General features: G+C 39.2%; 1 long non-coding RNA gene across 2 annotated transcripts; it reads right to left on the reverse strand.

The window, feature by feature from the left end:
* Positions 1-338: 338 nt before the first annotated feature.
* On the reverse strand, positions 339-17649 carry LOC136115310 (uncharacterized). Of its 2 annotated transcripts, none has more exons than XR_011736619.1 (3): positions 17542-17649; positions 10323-10494; positions 339-477 (listed from the first exon to the last, which is right to left on the reverse strand). It is a non-coding gene; the product is annotated as an uncharacterized lncRNA (long non-coding RNA). The 2 variants fall into 2 exon arrangements; XR_011736620.1 differs by having other exon boundaries at positions 10323-10491; positions 17542-17648.
* Between the last annotated feature and the right edge of the window lie 814 nt (positions 17650-18463).

Below are 18463 nucleotides of genomic sequence, written 5' to 3' on the forward strand. Positions count from 1 at the left end.
ACTCACATGCACACAAATAACACCCTTTGAAAATAGTTCAAATTCCTGTTGAAGGTGGTCTTGTGCTGGTTATGGTATGACTGTTTAGTACATGGAATATGGGGTACTTTGAAATCTTCTCCTGTCTGAAACAGGAAGAGCTCAAAAATATTTTCCCAGTGGCACCAGAAGACACTCACCACTGGAAAGGGAAAGGATCATTTCTTAAGGGCTAAATTTTGTCAATCAAAATTATATATGCTCACAGAAATAAATCACAACATTTGAGTCACAGATGTATCAAGTGATCTGTAATCTGCTTCACGGCCAAGGTGCCAGGTAGCCGTCACTTCTGAGGGAGACAACGGTGTCCGTGTTGCATCACACAGGTTAACACATTCATTCCAGTCTTGGACATCAGACATTGATCTCAATACATTGTGGGGAAGATACATGTGGGTGCTTTGTTTGTTTGTTTTGTTTTGTTTTTTCCTTTTTCTGTAAGAAAAAAAAAGAAAAAGAAAAAGAAATCTTTATATTAATTTTATACTTTGACCCCTTAGAAATTCCAGGTGAATTCATTGAAGTTTATCTTGAGTTTTTTACAAATATTTTCTTTTGCACTATTTTTTGCTGCACCTTTCATTCTTTTTTTAAACATTTACCTGTTAGTCATATACATCTGATTCACATTAATGCAAATGACTATTGGTGCTCTGGAATAACTTAAAGGATGTCTAAGTTCATGTGAGTATGTCTGGCTTCTCATTTCCGGTGATGCTCTTGCTCACTATATAATATGCTGAGTTTATTGATTAGGGCCTTTTAATTTCAGTATTATGTATGTTAAAGTTTTATTTGGTTTAGCCTCTGTTTGCATGAATATGTAAGAAATCAAAAGTGAATTTATGATAATATTAATCGAGTCCTACATTCAGTGAATATATATTATAGAACTTTTGAACTGAGTTAGGAGTGAATAGAGTGCAAAATCACTTTTGATAGAAAAAATTGAAGTTATGCAGTGAGAATGTTTTTCAAGTATGATTTCAGTAAGACCCAGTACTTGCAAAATATGTGGTGTTGCTGGACAATTTCACTATGAATGTTAATAAAAACTCGGGTTTAGGTTTTCTTCATGTCATTAACATATTTTCTTGTAATGGCTTGTGTCCTGTAAAATTATATACATTAAAAACTCATTGCTGGACTCAACAGTATTGAGATGCTACTTAATTGATGCTACTTCTCCCAATACATGTGTAGATAAGCTGCACAGTAGGTGGCATCCATTGTTATTTACACGTTGAACCAAATCCTTCACCCACATAGATACACAGAAGCCTGTGAGAAGTTACTGGGGTAGGATATGCTTGTCTGGCTTGCTTTGGTTTAAGAGACCTTTTATATATTGAGCAATATCCCAGTTTGTCTCTGTTCTTTATTTTTTTGTTCCAAAGAAAACATTTTTGTCGATGTTGTTTCTGCAATGGGATAGAACACCAGACTTTCACAGAAACTTTCTAAAATAATTTTATTTTGAAGCATTTTAAGCAACAAGTGAAGCTCACCTGAAGATACAATTGTGTTTCTTTTTGGACTATGCATGTATTATTTTCCAAATGAGACATACTTAATGTCTAAGTATGCAAACATAATGTATTTCTTAAAATATAAAATTTAAAAAGCTTGTTAGAGATATTCAATCTCTAATTTCCCATGAAACTCTTTCTAATTACAATAAATAACATAGCATTCAGAGATAAAAATTAAATTGTTATCTTGCTATATACATTTCCCAACAAGTCTAAAAGCAAAAATGAGCAATTAACCATTCATATATTGCAATTTAACTTCCTACTATATCATCAGTGTAATATAAACGTAATTCAGAAGATCATTTCATTCCTGCAAGATAATGCAACCACAATGACTAGACAGATAAAATTTTTGCTGAAGTTTGATCTGCTTATACAAATTAGTAAGCAGACAGTGCTAGCTCGTGACTCCAGTAAAATTCATGAATAAAGTAGATAAACAGCAGACTTCTGAAAAGGCATGAAACATGTATCCAGAACAACTATTTGGCTCAGATTTGGGGAGCTTATGCATACCTATCACCCTGGTCATACCTGCTCTTTAAAATAAGTGGAGGACTATCCCTCCTTGAAAGACTGCCTTTAGGAAGGAAAAAGTAGAAGGTTTTCATTCATCTCACTTTTGGAATTTTGAGACAGCAGATGCAGAGATCTTCAGTTTTGCCTGGACCTTTATGAAACCTGAAGATGTTTTCTCATCTTGAATCTCTCTTTGGATGAAATTTCAAAGTATAAAATGTTATTAAGCACAGGGATCAGAAAAAAAAAAAAAAAATATATATATATATATATTATTATTCTTATTGCTGAAAATGTCAGCATTTTTGGATTGACCACTTGTGAAATGCCATGGATGTGTCTAAGCTGGAACATGTTCAGGGAATAGTGTCACAATGGAAAATATTAACACGTTAGGACACTATACCAAAAGACCTTTATTCTCTTCAGTTACATTGAAATAACAGAAACGGGGATTTTTACAAATCCTACTTATATGAAATTGTATTACATCAAAGATCCAAATAATTCAGTATACAATTTCTGCAAATTATCAGTTGTTGCAGAAAAAGTTTTAAGAGTTTCCCTTGGTAATGATAAAAGTACATTGAAGATTCCTCTGCTCAGCAGCTAGGAAGTTTTAAATCTCCTATGCAACAAGCAGCATTTCTGTACTTGATGGTGGCTGGTTTAGTCCTTAATATTTTCTCTCTACTTTTTCTTATGATGTTCAGTTCTTCAGTGACCTGCTAACTTCTTGACTGTGGAAGTGCCCTGTGCAATGAGTACCATCAGATAATTGGCTGTCACTGGGAATAAGCAATTGATTATTTTTAAATACAGACAGTACTGTCTGGCTGCATTCAACACGATTTATTGAATGAGGAAGTGAAACAAATCCTCCCTTTTCTTTTTCCATGCCATTTTATTGTTTTGAACAACTTACACTTCCTTTCTAGTTCAATTTCTCCAAAGGTCAGTTTTGTATCCTGTTTCTCTTCTATATTTTTTTTCTGTGTCTCTGAGCACATCTGCCTCCTCACGCCAGAACTTCCTACTTTCTACTACATCCTTTCTGTGAAGGAGCAGACAAACCTGAAGTTCAGTGTTTAAGGGATAAGGTTTTATTATTTTTATTAGCCACATGGATTAGTTAATTACCCCTATCATCCCTCAGAGGTTTATGTTCTGTCACATGGTTTCTCTTGCCACTGTCCTTTCACAAGCACACTCCTTACTTAATCCATCAGCAAACAAATTTAATGTAATTCTTAGTGTGCAAACTCAGCAGTTTAACTACCAGCCTTTTCTCATGATGTAAACAAATTATTAGATGAACCATATGTTTGATCATTAGTAGAATTTTAACAGCTTGAGTCCCTATGTTTTACTCAGAGCTGTGTATAAGACCCTATCAAAAGACTTTCAGGAGGAAATATATACTGTCACCTTACTCTTGGTTGCATTTTCCTTTTGCACAGAATTCTAGAGGACAGATAAAGATGTCTTCTTCCTCCTCGCAAAAACCTTTTTGATTAGACCACTTTTCAATTAACTGCCTGGGTCTTTGTGATTCAGCGTCACTCCTAGTGCTTAGTCCATCCCTTCCTTCCCCAGTACAATATAGTTCTGTAGATGAAGGTATGTGGATTTAGTCTGTGTGTGAATACCCTCTGTGCTGCAAGGGTGAGGTTCTGCCTGTGTCTGTGAAACAGAGCTGGACGGTTCTGGGCATAACCACACTGATGTCAAAGGGCTTCTTCCAGCCCTGCTTCAGCAGCACAGGAGGACAGTCCTCTTACTGAGTCCAGGCATGCTCCGGATAGAAGGACAGGTTTCCTATTTAATCAGTATGGTTCTCTTTCTCTCTCCCTAATCCTCTAGAGTTCTTCACTCTTATGTCCAGTGTTGCACAGTTCAGCCCATGCTACTGATTTCAGATATATTTCCTAGAGGAAATCAAGTTTTGAGAATTCAGGTGAGGTGAGGATCTTCTTTCTTTTTATGTGTGTTATGATGGGTGTCATTCAATTTGGAATAGATCAGTTCTAACATACTTTTCCCTGGCTGCCTGAACATATGTATGTGTCTAGAAATGTTTCACATATTTGATTAAAATGGATGAAGGGGAAAGTACACTTCATTTCTGGTAGTCACAGCATTGCACCATTAAAAGTCTTGCCAATGTATTTTATTTGAGATGCTGCATAAATGGTGTTATTTGACATTCTTTTAGTTCTTCGAGCAAAATGGGGGACCTTTACTGTGAATTAATGTGTTTGCTTTTGCCACTGAATAGGCTGCATTCTCGGTTGCACATAAAGATTTGAAAAGTACTGTTGAAACTACAGGCCTGATGAAAAAGAACCTGACCTCTTCTGCATGCCTGGTTTTGCTCAATATTGCAGGCCTGTCACGTCTTCAAGTTCATCCAGCCGTGGCAGGGCCACAGTTCTGCATATTTTCCCATATTTCTGAACTAGGAATCTGCACTTAAAATACCACAATGCATCTTCTTTAACCCAGCAGATGTAGTCCAGGAGGAATACCCCTTAGAAACTTCCTCTGAAAGTAGTTCTCCATCTTAGAATAATTATTGCAGAAAGATAGCCAGTAACTCTCTATGCTCTGGTAATTCCTGGATGCTGCAAGTAAGGATACAGATATAATTTAGTGCAGCCTCAGTGCTGTGCTGCTCTTGTTCTAAAAGCTGAACTGGCCTTTTGAAACCTATTAAAGTAAGAAGCTGATAAAATGCCATAGAGGCACTTTTGCCCCCTAAATAACTCTGCCCTGATTGGTCCTTTTCTTGTGACCTAAACATGGTACATATGGGATTTGCCCTGAGAGATGTTGCTGGCTTTCATTCTTTTCTCTTGAATCTTGACCTGAGTATCAAAGGAATCTCTGACGAGCTTCTTCATATGTATAACCTTTTCTTCCTCAGTCTAACCTTGGGCTCAGCCTCCTGGCTGAAAACATATGAAGTGTGTAAGATGAAACAGTCTCATCTGAGCCAGCTTTAAAGAGGTCTTCTACCTGTTCAGTAAACTTCCAGCACAGGAAGTCATATGAAAATGTTTATAAAGACATGGTTGTCCACAGCAGGGGACAAGTCAAGTTCATGTCACATAACAGCTTCTTCACAGGCATGCTTCTTATTCCATGGCTTTCAGGGCCACTCTGTTTCCTCCGTTATACTTAAAAATCTTCTGTCATTTTAAGAGGAACAGGTTAACTGAATATTTTTATGCAGAAATATTGGCTTTCCACCATTTATGCGGAGAATACTGTATTTCTAGTGTCCTGATAAGATAAAATCAGTCTTTGCAGGCCTTCATGCACAGAAAGGGTGGTTTTCAAAGTTTATGGCTGTTGGCCATGAAGATGTACCTGGAGCTATTAGCTCATACTCTTTTGAAATCACTTTTGTAAGGTAAAAATATTGATCTAGTATTCTGAACACTCTTAAGAGTCTACACTCTCATCTTCAGGCATGGTTAGCCTCTTAATCCCAGTAGGAGCTGCTGAATTCAGGTGAAATGAGAAGACAGTGACTACCTCAATTGTTATTTCTTTAAAAGATAGAAGGAGGTTTTCTAGGAAATTAAATTAGAGTACCTAAATTGTTTCAGACACACCACTTTAATATAGAGGTGGTGGTGTTGGACAATGCCATGGCTTGTTTTACTCAAGAGTTGCAAAGCAATCTTGTGTCACGGGTACGAGAGCAGGAGCGGTAACACCAGCTGCGAGAGGACAGAGCAAAGCTGAATGCTCAGGAGACTGACATTGAATGAAGAACAGTCCTGCCTGGAGCAAAAGGAATCCTTTTAGTCCAGTTCATGTCCCTGGTTAAGAGCTCCACACTGAAGAAAATAAAATGTCTGAGCTGTGGAGGCCTAGAGATACCTGAGATGTGTCTGAAGTAGTTGATGCTGAACAACAACGCTGAATGACGGTGTTTCTCAACATGCCAAATTCCTGGAAATTATCCATCTATGGGAGTCACAAAGCTGAAGAACCTAAAATGACAATCTCCTTCTGCAAGTTGAGTTGCTCTGTTGTGCATAAGGTCACACAGGGAAAAACAAATCTGGAGACTGAATAGGTCTTCTGAATTAAGAGCCTGGACTTCTTGAAATTGCTGGTCCTATTCAACAGAATACAACTCAGATATTGTTATACATCCTGAAGACAGATTTTACTGCATAGACTCCTGATACTTCTGCAGCTTAATCCCAGCTGCATTATTTTTTGCTATTTATATTCTGTTTCTTGCAGGCTATCAGTAATGGCAGCATCTTTTCATGATGCTATCAAATTTGTATTATTTTAAAATGTTAAAGCATTCAAAAGAAAAACAAGCAAATAACAACAGCAGTATAAAGGCCCATAACAATCTGGACAGAGAAGAACTGTATTCCATTAAAAAGGCACCCCCCAAAATTATGCTAATGTAATTAAGTATTATGAACACAGTATGTAAATCAAAACGTTGTCAGGGAAAAAGCAGTACTCTTCATCAGAGATACTTCAGATCAATCCCAAAATGATTGTAAGGGAGGTTAAACCTATTATGAAAGTTCAGTGTTTACATAAGCGTTACTATATTCAATAATATTGGATGCAGTGATGAAAATAAATTATTAAAGACACAGTCAACAATATTTCTGAAGGAATAGTGACTGTGCCATTTTGTTAGTGCTTTTAAAAGGGCAAATTTTCCCATTACAAAGCAAAATAAATCATTCTGAATTCAAGAGAAATTTAAAAATCTTTATGGAACATAGTTGTTTTTTGTTATTTTGACACATATAAAAATACCTCAACTTAGTTTCATGAACTTTCTGGAACAGAAAACTGGAGTTAAGTTTTTAGTCTAAGTAACAGAACCAGAAGACAGCAGAACTAACAATAAATGGATTGTGCGAAAAACACCTGGTGACAGAAGCAATCCCCTCTCCTACTAGCAAAGTTGCTTGGTCCTCCCAAATCACACTCCATGGAAGCGCAGGCAGTTGGCATCCTGCTGTCTGGCACCTGGTTGCCTGGTTCAGTGGCTCTCACAGAAGATGTAATGCAGTCTATTTAGAGAAACCGAGATGGCTCACTGCTAGCACTGTGACTGTTATAGGTACCTGAAGACGTTTGGCGTCTTTTAACGTTATTGTTCCTTATGGAGGATGGTAGGGGGACAATTAGGACTGGACTGCATATCCCAGAACAATCTTGTGTAAACAATTGTTTTTTGAAAGGGTGTTATTTTAGGTTTGATTCTGTTTTTCTCTTTTGGCTTTGTCATGATTGTTTGTTATGTGTTGTATGTACCATTACTTACATACAATGTAGAAATCCGTGCCTGTCTTCACCCTAACTGTTGACTTCAGGTCTTCAGCCACCTGTATCCCAAATCATTTTCTCAAAACTACAATGTGACCTCTCTCCTCAGTCTTGAAACTTTTGCTCAGTAATACTCTTCTTTCTCATTTACTCGTTTCCTGCATTTGTACAAACAACGGAAAAAAGAAACAACCTCTCCTCACCACCAGCCCCCCTCCACCAAAAAAAGAAAAAAAGAAAAATAAAAAGGAAAACAAATCAACATTTACTAGGATTGAAACTCAGACTTCAGCCTGTATTTAACAAGACCCAGAGACACATGCTCTCTCAGAGCAGCTCATTCTATATCTACTGAACTGTTTCCTCTGCAGCAGCTTCTGCTGGCCTGTGCTGGACACAAGGAGAGACTGCTTCTTCTGGTGCAATATGGTGAGTTATCTGGTACTTCCAGAAATTAGTCACACGTTTATATAGTTCTTTCACATATCTGTTTCCATTCTTCCTAGTTAGTTGCAATACAAATGGAGTTCACATTTTTATCCCAGAATGAATCTGTTATGCAGTGAACAACAACCTAGTAGATGAGGGAAAGGCTGTGGATGTTGTGTACTTAGACTTCAGTAAAGCCTTTGACACCGTATCCCACAGCATTCTCCTGGAGAAGCTGGCAGCTCATGGCCTGGATGGGTGGACTCTGCGATGGATAAAGAACTGGCTGGAGGGCTGGGCCCAGAGACTTGTGGTGAATAGAGCCAAATCCAGTGAGCGACTTGTCATGAGTGGTGTTCCCCAGGGTTCAGTATTGGGGCCAGTTCTGTTTAATGTCTTTATCAATTATCTGGATGAGGAGAATTGATTGCACCCATAGTAAGTTTGCAGATGACACCAAATTGGGTGGAAATGTTGATCTGCTGGAGGGTTGGAAGGCCATACAGAGGTTTCTGGATCAGCTGGACTATTGGATTGAGGCCAATTGTATGAGGCCAAGTACCAGGTCCTGCACTTGGGTCACAACAACCCAGGTACGTTTGGGGAAGAGTGGCTGGAAAGCTGCCTGGCAGAGAGGGATCTGGGGATGTTGATAGACAGCCAGCTGAATGTGAGCCGGCAGTGTGCCCAGGTGGCCAAAAAGGCCAACAGCATCCGGGCTTGTATCAGGAGTAGTGTGGTCAGCAGGACTAGAGAAGTGATCATGCCACTGTACTCAGCACTGGTGAGGCCCCACCTTGAATCCTGTGTTCAGTTTTGGGCCCCTCATCACAAGAAAGACACTGAGGTGCTGGAGAGCCTACAGAGGAGGGTGACGAAGCTGGCGAGGAGCCTGGAGAACAAGTCTCATGAGGAGCTGTTGAGGGAACTGGGGCTGTTCAGCCTGGAGAAAATGTGGCTGAGGGGGAGACCTTATCGCTGTCTACAACTACCTGAAAGGAGGTTGTAGCTTGGATGATGTTGGTCTTTTCTCTCAAGGAGCAAGTGACAGGACAAGAGGAAATGGCCTCAAGTTGTGCCAGGGTAGGTTTAGATTGGATATAAGGAAAAAATTCTTCACAGATAGGGTTTTCAGGCATTGGAACAGACTGCCCAGGAAGTGGTTGAATCTCCATTCCTGGAGGTGTTTTAAAGGTGGATAAAGGTTCTTAGGGATATAGTTTAGTGGAAGAGTTAGATTATGGTTGGACTTGATGATCCTGAGGGTGTCTTCCAACTGAAATGATTGTATAATTCTCAGTCATATAGCTTCCAATGATAAGATCCATTGTAGTCTAACTGAGAAGAACAGACTGGGAAGCTGGTGAGGAAGCTCTTAGATGATGTCCTGTTTGCCCCTAGTTCTTTAGGCAGCAGCAAAATCTCTTACTGTTTTGGAAGCATGCCTGAATAAATTCTCTATTGGTTAATATGAGCCTGTTGTGCAATGTTCCATATCAAAATCTCATCACTATACAAGAAGGTAAAATATACTAAGAAGTTTATCTGCTCGTGTTCATATTATATTGTCAGGCATTGTGTACAGCCTACATGAGGGTTGTTCTGGTTTCATGTAACTCCTGTTACAATTAATTGACAGTACCACAGGGGTTAATAATAATATCACCACTATCACATGCAATTCATTTTATAGTAGCTCTATGATCCAAACCAGTTAGCTCTTTCTGCATCTGACCAAATTATCTGGTAGAATTCACGTTTTCCTTCCAAAAGTTAATACCCTTACACTACATGCAATTACTCTATATGACAATACATTGTTAAGCTACATTAAAACCAGAGTCTTGGGATCTATTGCAGTAACTCCTAAATATATATCTTAAAATGGAAAATTAAAATATCCCAGAAGAACCATGAAATAGGCTGAAAATGGAACATTGGCTATCTGTTTTGCTAACACAAAATGCTACTTTTAAAACACTGTGTCACTTTTAGCACCAAATTTTCCAGCCTTTTATTTTGTTAGTAAAGGAGCTTCTCTAAAGGGCTTGGATAACCACTGAAGTGTTAGTTTTTTATCCAACAGTGTGTTGAATATCCTGAATCTATAACCATGTACTAAAAATGTCACAAGAACAGACTCTCATGGAAGCTTTGTGTTTCTTCTTTGTTCTTTTTCCTCCCAGGTCTCTGGAAGCAGTGTATTCAGGCTCTGTAAAAGCTATGTGCCAAGCATTCCAGGGAAAAGAAGCAGCTCTTGTCTCAATTAAACTGTTTTACCCAGTTCAGTTCTATCATTTAGAATTGCTTGAGGAAGGAATGAATAAAACCAGGTGGAGATTCTTTTCTGTTAGAAATAGACCAGAGGCCTTTTAAGTTGCTATTGGGCTTACAAATTCAGTAAGGACAAATAACACCTTCAACCTATTGTAACTTTCTAGTAACTTTCCATTGATTTGAAGATGCTTTATTTACCTGGTTATCAGAAGACCCTTTTGTCTGCCTTGGCATAACCTTACCCAGTAGTCACTCCTCTCTCTTCTCCAGAGGGCTTCTGTTTCTGCAAGTGTAGAAATCCTTCGTACTTGTGATTCCATGCTTCTCCCATGCCATTCTCTTAGCTCTCTTCTCTCCTTTCTCCCTCCTTCTTAGATGAAGAAAAGATTTTAGAAATACTGATGTCAAATTTGGAAGTCAACTTTTTAGTGCCTCATAATGTCAAAGACAAAACTTGGTCTCCTTCAGCTGGGAAATATATATGAATCTTTTGGCAGTTTGAGAAAGAGCAAGTCTTCTGGGGAAACCTGCGTTTGCCTATTCTGTGATAACTGATGAGGCCTCATACTTTAAAATATCTGATAAATACTTTTTTATTTTTTAATAATATTTGCTATACAACCAAACACTGGTATTTTAAAAAATGGTTGATATAACTCCAACACGAGGAGCCTTAGCTGTGTGTTTGAATATATCTGAATGTATGGGATATTGTGGCTACCTGCAGCGTAGAAGTTCCTGCACTAGCTCCATGGAGGATCAAGCTTGTTTGAAATCTTTTCAGAATAAAAGGCTGTTGTTTTTAGCATGAAAATTATGATAACAAGATTTCTTATGGTGCTTCTAGTAAGTCAAAGATTTGTCATAGTTCCAGTTTTACCCAGCTTTTGCAGAGAAGAGAGACCAACCCATATTACTCAAGTCACATTTCTGAGAGCTGGCCAACCTCTGGCTGTCACAAAGAGGAGGAGGTGAGAAGTATGAAGAGTGCAGAATTCTAAAGAAAAACCCAATCTGTGATTTAATCTTTTGAAATATCTATAGTATCTTTTGGATCTATAAAATCTAAAATATCTGTAGCATTAGTTCCCACAACTGATTTTTATATTGTTTCAAAGTCTGACTATAATATATTAATTGTTTGTTCATGCAGTTCTTCAATGGAACTGCAAATGTAAAGAATTTTTGCCATGCTTTAATGAGACTCCTATTGTTATGGAAATCACTCAAAGATTGGTCTTCAGTTGAAAACAGAATGGGATACCACACATTTATTTTACAGTATTATAGTTACACTGTTCCTAACATGACTGCAAAAGGCAAGAAGCTGCTCCAAGGACAGAACAGAAGATCACTCCTCTACTACTGGGCAGACAGTACTAGGGACTGACATGTCCTAGAAAGCTCCATGGAATGTCTTGGACCTTTGCCATCCCTCTTTGTCCCCACCATGAAGAGGGCAGGTGGACTAGTATGGGTCCATCCTCCACCTCTGCCTTCCAAATCCTTCCAGTAGGACAGGCTGAAAATGGCAGTGGTTTATTTTGATACATCAGGCTGAGGGCTGTGGCATCTGGACACCTTGATCCGTAGTCCTTGTCGGGCTAGAAAAGTAGTTACCTTCCAGTGCCAGAGCTACATCAAGCTAGGGTATTAGCCCTAGTCATAGTCTGTAATGAGCAGTATATTCCTTCCTGAGAAGCTCAGTCTGTAATAAAGTAAAGTCTTAATCTACATGAACAGGGGAACCCTGTAAGCCAAAGTAGCAAAATGTCGTGCTGAAACCTCAAAGGACTAGTTTTACATTTTGTGTACAAAACAGTACAAATGAAAAGCATTTGAATGCATGTTTGGAGAACCCAAAGCCAAATTATTCTGTCTGATAAGTCATAAGTAACATAGCTTGGGTCTGAGTATTTAAAAAGACGCCACTGGGAACCCACACTTAATCCATGGGCAAATTAAAATACTGAACACGTTCAAGGGAATCAGGATTTTACTATAAATATTCAGTGAGCTAAAAAGCGTGTTAACTTCATTCAATACATTATTCATTGTTACAAACTTTTTCAGCTCTAAAGCTAAACAATTAGAAAATACACTTAAAAACTGCATCTGAAAGTCAAATCAGACAAATCATACCAAGAGGAAGCACTCAGTGCTTTAAAATCATAAATAGTGATATATTACCAATATTATTAACAATTATTAAGGCTGAATAGGGTAAAATCCTAAAATATATCTTCAAAAATCGTAGAATCATAGAATCATTTCAGTTGGAAGACACCCTCAGGATCATCAAGTCCAACCATAACTCTTGCACTAAACCATGTCCCTAAGAACCTCATCTATCCACCTTTAAAACACCTCCAGGAACGGTGATTCAACCACTCCCCTGGGCAGCCTGTTCCAATGCCTGACAACCCTCACCGTGGAGAATTTTTTCCTTATATCCAATCTAAACTTATCCTGGCACAACTTGAGGCCATTTCCTCTTGTCTTGTCACTTGCTCCTTGAGAGAAAAGACCAACACCCTCCATACTACAACTTCCTTTCAGGTAGTTGCAGGCAGCGATAAGGTCTCCCCTTAGCCTCCTTTTCTCCAAGCTGAAAGGCCTCAATTCCCTCAACAGCTCCTCATGAGACTTGTTCTCCAGACCCCTCACCAGCTTTGTCACCTCCTCTGCACTCTCTCCAGCACCTCAGTGTCTTTCTTGTGATGAGGGGCCCAAAACTGAACACAGGATTCAAGGTGGGGCCCCACCAGCACCAAGTACAGTGGCACAATCACTTCTCTAGTTTTGCTGGCCATACTATTCCTGATACAAGCCAGGATGCTGTGGGCCTTTTTGGCCACCTGGGCACATTGATGGCTCATGTTCAGCCTCCTATCAATCAACACCCCCACATCCTTCTCTGCCAGGCAGCTTTCCAGCCACTCTTTCCGAGCCTGTAGCACTGCCTGGGGTTGTTGTGACTCAAGTGCTGGACTTGGTACTTGGCCTTGTTAAACCTCATACAATTGGCCTCAGTCCATCAGTCCTGCTGGTCCAGAAACCTCTGTATGGCCTTCCAACCCTCCAGCAGATCAACATTTCCACCCAATTTGGTGTCAGCTGCAAACTTACTAAGAGTGCAGTCGATCCTCCTCATCCAGATTATTGATAAAGAGATTAAATATTTAGAACTGACCCCAATACTGAACCCTGGGGAACATCATCACCGGCCACCCACTGGATTTGGCTCCATTCACCACAACTCTTCAGGCCCAGCCCTCCAGCCAGTTCTTTATCCATTGCAGAGTCCACCCATTCAGGCCATGAGCTGCCAGCTTCTCCTGGAGAACGCTGTGGGATATGGTGTCATTGGCTTTACTGAAGTCTAAATACAGAACATCCAGAGATTTTCCTTCATCTATTAGGTGGGTCACCTCATTGTAGAAGGAAATCAGGCTGGTCAAACAGGACCTGTCTTTCATAAACCCATGTTGCCCGGACTTGATCACTTGTTTTTCTTGTATGTGCTGTGTAGTGTCTCTCAAGATGATCTGCTCCATGACCTTCCACAGCACCTAGTTTAGACTGACAGGTTCCTGGATTCTCCTTCCAGCCCTTCTTGTAGATGGGCATCATATTAGCCTACTGCCAGTCAACTGGGACCTCCCCAGTTAGCCAGGATTGCTGACAGATAATGGAAAGTGGTTTAGTGATCACCTCCGCCAGCTCCCTCAGCATCCTTGGTTTTATCCCACCTGGCCCCATAGATTTGTGGGTCTCCAAGTGGTGTAGCAGGTCACTAACCGTTTCCCTTTGGAATATTACAGCTTCATTCTGCTTCTCAGGTTTGTCTTCTGGCTCAGGGGCCGGGCACCCTGAGCACAACTGTTCTGACTATTTAAGACTGAGGCAAAGAAGGCATTTAGTACCTCAGCCCTTCCATGATCTTCTCTCACTATGTTTCCTTCCGCATCCATCAGGGGACGGAGATTCTCCTTAGCCCTGCTTTTGTTGTTGATATATTTATAGAAACAGTTCTTGCCTATAACAGAGATAGCCAGACTGAGCTCTAGTTGGGCTTTGGCCCTTCTAATTTTCTCCCTGCATAACCTCACAGAATTCTTGTGTTCCTCTTGAGTAGCCTGCCCCTCCTTCCAAAGGTTATAAATTCTCTTTTTATGGCTAAGTTCTAACCACAGCTCTCTATTCAGCCAGGCCGGCCTTCTTCCCTGCCAACTCACCCTCCAGAAAATGGGGACAGCCTGCTCCTGTGCCTCTAAGATTATCTTCTTGAAGAGAGACCAGCCTTCCTGGACTCCTTTGTCCTTCAGAACTGTCTCCAAGGGACTCTGCCAGCCAACCTTCTAAAGAGGTCAAAGTCTGCCCTTCAGAAGTCCAAAGTGGCAGTTCTGCTGAACACGCTTCTAACTTCTCCAAGAATAGAAAACTCAGTCATTCACGATCACTATGCCCAAGGCAGCGTCCAACCAACACATTGCCCACAAGTCCTTCTCTATTTACAAACAACCAATCCAGTGGGGATCCTTCCCTAGTAGGCTTACTAACCAGCTGTGTTAGGAAGTTGTCTTCCATGCAGCCTCCTAGGCTGCTTCCTCTCTACTGTGTTGTATTTCCAGCAGACAACTGCCTGAAAGAAATTTCATCTGCCTCTTCATCCTAGTATGACCACCACCAGTATGTCCACCTTATTGCCCTTCCTCTTGATTCTCACCCATAGACACTCAACCCTATCATCACCTTCATCAAGTGTAATATTAAAAAATTTTTTATTAGCTGTAGTGGCACAGTGCTCTTTACTGTGAAAAATTAATCATATATATGGACATCATTTAATGAACAAAAAATGATAGCAAACTGTGACGTGTGGCTTTGTCTTCTGTTAGGTGCAAACAATGCTAATGCAGTCATTAAAGCATGTATCGTAGTATCAGATTTTCAAATAATGTTCTGAGTTGATTACTTCTATCACATGCCACATATTTATTTAAAAGACCATTCATAGTAGTGTCTATCTGCACTGTAAATAACAGCAAAAATGTCATGGTGCAACATATTGACACATACTAGATTTGATTATAATAAAAGGGAAACAGGGAACAATTCTACTAATCAGTGGAGCTGCTCTGTTTCTGATTAATAGGGTAGCAAGACATTAGGTTCCAGGTGCGACTCAAGCAGTTGGAGTGGGCCTTTGCAGAGTCACACAACTTTTAGCAGAGCTGCCATTTCCACCAGAAATTCATTGTTCATGATACAGGCCTGGGTTATTTCCAGCTCTCACTGGTTTTGAAGTCCAAAGTGCAACTTACTAGTTCACATCCAGTGCACACGTATGAAGAAGATTCATTACTCACTGCCACAGCAGGGCAAAAACTAAATACACATTAAAGCTTGCTTAGTATAACAGTTTAAGTGTCCACACACCATTATTGAAAATTAGGTAAGAAAAAAAACAAAACAAAACAAAAATGAACACATCTTCTTATAAACCATTCTACTAGTCCCTGTAATAAAGATATGACACTCAGGAACACCAGCGGGAGAGGAACTTTATTTCCTAGTCCTGTCTCGCAAGGTCAGTAAAAGGTTACTGCTTGTCAGTTGACAAGGACGAGTCACCACTCATTTCACTGCTAATTGCTAAATTCTCCTCATTTCATTTCAGTGCATTAGAAATGCTATGCAATTACCTACCCAAAATGCAACCACAGTGTAGTGTGTTTGATTAATAAAACAGCGAGGAAGACACAGGGCTTGGGATTTGACCCTGCTGAGATTATTCTGCCCTTTGCTGGCCATGCCACTTACTCTGTGCTGCTGGAAACATGCTATGTATAAAAGCACATCATGGCTACCTACACAGAGAAGCCAGAAAGCAAACAAAAATCAATGAGGTAGTGATTGTTCTTCTCCAATGAAGACAAAAATGGAGGAAGGGAGGAAAAGGAACACAGAAGTTGTATATGAAAATGAAGCAAAGAAAAGTCAAGTAGCATGCATTTAAGATGAAACTGGAACGCATTATGGCTGGTGTGTTAGAGTTGAAGGATGCAAACAGGCAAGTGTACACAGGCAAAGCAGACTGTGCCAGTACCACCATGGCAAAATGTGAATGGTCTCGTCTGCTTAAACACCTGGGTACGACTTTCTGCACGCTGATGACTGGTTTTCAGCACTTCTCTAGTTTCTTGGACTTTGTGTCATCTCTGCTCATAGGTATCATTGACTTCAGCGTACACACTAAAAATGAAGGTTTGATTCCATAGCTTTTATTCATTATAAAAGTCTTCCCATGTAGAGACACCATAAATTGTAAAGTATTATTTATTATTAAGTAAGAAGATTATTGAGTGGAAGGTGTTACAAAATTTGATTGCAAGGTAAACTCCAAGAGAAGATAAGTTTTCCTAAAATGTTCGAAATCTTTCATCTAAACTTGGATTTGAAACTCATAAAGCTAAGTAACTGCAGTAGAGAAAAATGTTAACGTAGATTAATTTTAAATATGTTTATTTATCTCATGTGTTCATTCACTGTGATCCAAAAGCTTCTTGTGAAACATGCCAAACAGTAGAGCAGTAAATTTACCCATTTTAAGTTGCTGGTTTTAAATTATGTTTCTAAGCAGCAGATAAAAAGTCCATAAACATAGACCTCAGTAGGGGGAATTTTTCCTTTCTTTGCATGTGTATCTGTTTGCCTTTTGAAATTTTTAAGCAGAGCTTGAGAAAACAGTGGAACATTTCCAGTATCTAATTGTGAACACACACATCTTTGCAGTATGGACATCTCTATCAGGAGTTGAGAATGGATGATTTATTGTTTTCTAAAGCTGCCGTTTGGTCATTGTACTTTGCTTGATCTGTGGATGTTTGAATGTGCTCTCACTTTAAATGTAAATCCTGCTTGTTGTGATTCTCAGATGTTTGAAAGAGACTTAACAAATGTCTTGATCATTTCCTGTTAATCAGACAAAAGACAAAAACATTCCAATACCTAGAATTCAGATCTCAGTTTTCAATTCCTGCCCACTGCATGCTAATTCTTACATTAAAACCTCCCATTCAACCAGAATATAAATATATTAAAAAATTCTATAATTTCCATTTCAACTCAATAAATCATGAGTTGTGCTTTATTTTAAAGCCCAAACGTCATCAGCATTACACAATTGCATTAGGGACTCCAGTCCCACAAGAATCTGTTTTAAAAGCATATATCGCCAGTCATTGCACACAGTCTGGGATATTAATGGAAGCAGCTCTCTGAAAAATCAGTTTTACAATGGCATTTTTGTTTGTGAAAAATTCAGCCTCCAAAATTTCGTCTCACTTTTCCACATTTGAATTGCATTTTAGAGTCTTGTTACTAAAGTGTTATATAGAGGAGCAACACTTACCATTAATAAAGGGGTCTGAAACTTCCCTGTTGATAGATCAAGCTGCAGAATGGAAGAACATGTCTTAGAGTGTTATGGAACAAGTAGTTCACAACAGTGGGGTTTGCCTATATATGTCTGTTTTCTGGGTGCAAAGTACCACTGAACAGATTGCCATTGTCTCATATTCTCTTTGCAAATATTTGACTTTCTGTTTTATTTTAAACGCTTCCTCCTCTGAAGCTCAGGAGCTGTTTAGTTGTGAGCAGTCACATGTGCCGCACACTGTTGTTTCATTTCCTGCTTTTTGCTAATGCTATCTGATGGCTTCTGAAAAAAAGAATTCATTGCTGAATAGAAAAACCTTCTTTCTCCAAACATTCATGTTACTAACATCTCGTCTTTCAGACCTGAGGTACAAATCCAGTGGAAAGAGAAGAACAAATATGAGCAAATATTCAAGAAATGCTTTCTTGCAGGGTGGTCCCAACCACTCTTTTTTTTTTTGTACAAAAGAAAAAAAAAAAGACAGAGTGTATCAGTACAGAATTTACAGGCTGATATAGTTGGCACAATGACAGAGCTTCCAAAAGTCCAGTTTTGCTTTGAGTTTTGTTCTGTTCTGAGCCTGCATTCACAAAATTGGAGCAGGAATAATTCCAGTGAAAATTAACAAGAAGTGGAATAACCCACTGTTCGGTCCTTATATCACTTCAAATTTTGCCTGCTACTTCTCTAAATTGGCCGTGAAGTTTAACTAGTTTTAATAAATGATAATTCAAATCCAACCTTTACATATTTATAGTACATTTTTTCTGTCTAAGTTTAGATTGGAATCAACAGCAACCCCAGAAAATGTGCAAATTAAAACAAAAGACATCAGCTGCTGAAGAGAGAGAAAGCAAAAGATCCTATTTATCATGTGCTTGCAATCACTTCTGAA

The sequence above is a fragment of the Patagioenas fasciata genome, chromosome Z (genome assembly GCF_037038585.1).
Source record: "Patagioenas fasciata isolate bPatFas1 chromosome Z, bPatFas1.hap1, whole genome shotgun sequence".
In the NCBI taxonomy this organism is placed as follows: Eukaryota; Metazoa; Chordata; class Aves; order Columbiformes; family Columbidae; genus Patagioenas; species Patagioenas fasciata.